This window comes from Colobus angolensis, unplaced genomic scaffold (assembly GCF_000951035.1).
Source record: "Colobus angolensis palliatus isolate OR3802 unplaced genomic scaffold, Cang.pa_1.0 Scaffold40, whole genome shotgun sequence".
Classification (NCBI taxonomy): domain Eukaryota; kingdom Metazoa; phylum Chordata; class Mammalia; order Primates; family Cercopithecidae; genus Colobus; species Colobus angolensis.
Window position 1 is genome coordinate 1,900,600 of NW_012117377.1, and position 3,813 is coordinate 1,904,412.

The following is a 3,813-nucleotide window of genomic DNA, read 5'->3' on the forward strand; positions in this document are numbered from 1 at the left end:
GGGCTAAATCATTCTTGTTTATGGGGCGGGGTGGTCGGGGGAGACTGTTTGTGCATTATGTTTAACAGCATCCTTGGTGCCAGTAACATTATCCCACTACCCCACTGTGACAACCAAAAATGTCTCCAGACATTGTCCTATGTTCCCTGGGGAGCAAATTCATCACCCTAGTCTAGAAGCATTGGTGATAATGGGAAGGAGCAGATGGGAGTTGGAGGTGGGGGTGGGAAGGAGGCAAGAGAAGCGGCACTTGGGGTGGGAGACATGAATGTATTTGAGAGACATTACGAATAAAGAATAGAGAAGTCTTAGTGACTGGTAAATTATAGGGACTGGGGCAGAGGGAGGAGTAAGCAACAACACTGGTGTGGGAAACTGGAGGGATTGTGGTGCTCTTACTCAAAAACAAAGGACGAACAGATATGAAAGAGAAGATGAGTTCAGCTGTAGAGACACTGGATTTGACTGGGGGCATGGTGTTCTCGAGGATGTAGGTTCAGGAGCCGAGTGTATAGGAGTGAAGTCAGGACTGAGAGGTGGATCTTGGAAGGCAAAAGATTAGTAATTGACACTAGGGCAGAAAAGTGTCATTCACCTGCTAGACAAAAGAATGAGTTGGGTAATTAAGATGCAAACTAATTGTTCTGTTACAGATTCTGAAGCATTCCACCAAGGTTAAGCAGAAATAAAAACTAACAAAACAAAGCAAAAACACCAAGTATCAAAAACATTTCAGTATATCTTTCAGTCAATTAAGAGGGTGAGGGAGGAGGAAGAGAGCTGAAAGAAGAGAGAAAAGGAAATGAAATGGAATTCTGACAGCCAGGTAACTGTGAAGGAGAGGAAGGATTCATTTAGTATTTATTAATTGCCATCAACCATTACATCATTTAATTTAAAAAAATCTGGGAAATGCATATATTATTGTAACCCACTTTCTTCTCCAACATTTGAGCATGAAAAGTTTCAAACAGGCCGGCCAGGTGTAGTGGCTCATGCCTATAATCCTAGCACTTTGGGAGGCCAAGGCAGGAGAATCTCCTGAGCCCAGGAGTTTGAGCCCGGCCTGGGCAACAAAGGGAGACCTCATCTCCACAAAAAATAATTGAAAAATTAGCTGGGTATGGTGCTGAATGCGTGTAGTCCTGGCTATTCAGGAGGCTGAGGTGGGAGGATCACTTGAGCCCAGGAGTTCCAGGCTGCAGTGAGCTATGATCATATTACAGCAGTCTGTGACAGAATGAGAGCATTTCAAAAAAAAGAGAAGTTTCAAACATACAGTGAAGTTGAAGGAAGTTCCCAGTGAACACCCATATATCTACCACGTAAATTTTATAATTAACATTTTATTATATTTGTTTTATCACATATCTGTCCATGCATCCGTTCAAGTGTCTTATTTTTTGATGCATTTTAGAGTAAGTTGCCAAAATCAGTACACTTAAGCCAACTACATCAGCATACGTATTCTCAGCTAGAGTTCAATATTTGTTTAGAGTTTTCTAACCTACTTTTACTAATTTAATTTTTAAAGCCCATATCCAATTTCCTTTGTGGGAAAATGAGTAGTACTTTATTTTATTTTATAAAAATAGTTTTTGTGACCATTTTGGAATGCTAACACTGAAGACTTTTATTGACAATTACACTAGAATTACTCTAGATACATGAATATATAGGCTGGTCACACTTGCTGTTTCTCATCTGTATCCTGCTACCAGGGTGTGGCCAGGCATGAGGTAAAATCTCTAATTATCTGTTAAACCTAGTTTTGCAACCACAGATATGATATTCTTACCTGATCAAATGGAATTAAGGTTAGGCCATGTTTCAGGCATCTTTAGGAACACTAAATAGCTATTAAATAACAAGAACCCTTTGGTAAAGCTTTGTAGTTTGCCTTTATGAAATCCTTACCAGTCCCCCAAGAGTAAACTATGCAGTGTTGTCTGTTATATAAAAAAATTGTGGTCTAAATTTGCAGGTTCCAGCATTGTTTCTGCTGCTATGTGACCTTGGACAAATCTCTTAGCCTCTCTGAGCCTGAGCTCATGCTTTAATTATCCTTGGGTTAAGAGCACCTATGTGTATTTGATAATCACACTTGTGAGTTTCAAATGAGCCTTTGAATGCAATAGAGATTTGGCAGCTGTGACCTGCTGCACAACTGTCACTGTGAAAAAAATAATCAATTCTTTCCCTCCCTCCTTCTTTCCCTTCTTTTGTCTTCTGAACTTCTGGAATATAGCACAGAAGAAAATAATAAGGAAATCAATAGTTCAGAATCAAAGACGTTCTGCTAAAGAAAGAGCAAAAATCAAGATTCAAAGTACCTCAGCACTCAAAGAAGCAGAAAATTCTAATAGCTGCAGGCAAATTGTGCCCTCGGAGGAGCCTAGATTCTAGAAGAAAGGAGAGAGCAGTCTTGTGAAAGAGGTGAAACAAAAGCTTTTCATGTACTCCGGAATTGCTTGGAGACTGGGATATAACCCTGGCAAAGTTATTAAAGTTGATTTCTCTAAAGCATTTACTTGAAAGGGCCACCTAAGGATAACTGGCTAACTGCCCTTAAATTACATTTATTTTTAAAAACATAGTTTGATAAAGGATAGTAATCAAAGACTGACAAGACCAACCTTTTTTTAAAAAAAAAAATTTTAAAGCCTCGTTCATAATATGCAAAGGAAGACTACACATTTGCTTGCTACATTTAAGTTGCACAGTATAATATATAGCCTTTCTCCCTCCTCTGGGTTACTTTGAAAATATTAATAAGTTGGATATCTATTCCATATTTTCAAAGTGGTTATCAATGAACTTTTGCTTAAATACTTGTAAAACTTACTAATGCCACTTTAATCTCAGTTTACTGCTTAAAGCTTCTTTAGATATCCATTGTTTTTAATAAAACAATTCTTACAAAATAGGTAATAAATAATGGAAATAATGACGAAATGTTCAATGAGGAAAAATGTTTATTCCAATATTGTGGCCAGAATGTTAAGAAACTTCCACAGGACGAAGTCTGCCTGGAAGGGTTTGCTTGGGAAAGTGGTAGTTTATAGCATAACATCTGATTTTGTGTGTTTGTGCCAAGGGTGTTTCCCTTCTGTCTTTTTCCTTTTTATAGGCAGCCACAATAGTGACATGTTTAATATTGATGAGTTTGACCTCCTGGGAGTTATCGTATATGTACCCTTTTTGAATACAAATGCTGTTTAATTTATATGGTAAACACATAGAATTTGGAGATTAGCATTTTAATCAACTCTAATCTCAGTATTTTCTACTTCTCCTACCTCTTTCTTCTGTCAAAAAAAAAAAAAATTATAAACCAACTTTAGAAATGACAGCTAATGTCCTGTCCTGGAGAAGCAGGGTCTGTGTGTGAAACATAAAAGCAGTATCATGTGCAGTAACCTTTCCTAAACCATATGCTCACGCACATCAGCAGTGTTCAACGAGATGATCAATTATTCAAGAAACAGAACAATCCATTCATTCAACAAATATTTATTGAACAGCCATGCCGAGGCAGGCAGGGGGTTGTGTATGTGGCCGTGACCCGATGGCACCTCTAAGTTTTTCCCCATGTAAAAATTGCTTCTTTTTTGTTTAACTTTTCTCGTGGCAGGTCCAGTAGCTTTGAAGATCAGAGTGCATCTTCCAGCTGACGATCTCTTCGGTCGGGGACAATGCATGCGATTCGCACGGTGGAGATTAAAGTCCCCGAGATAGAGGAAACGTTTTTCGCGCCCAGGTTCAGCGAGGAGCCGCGCGGGGGCCGAGGGGGCGGTGGCGGCTGGCGGGGAG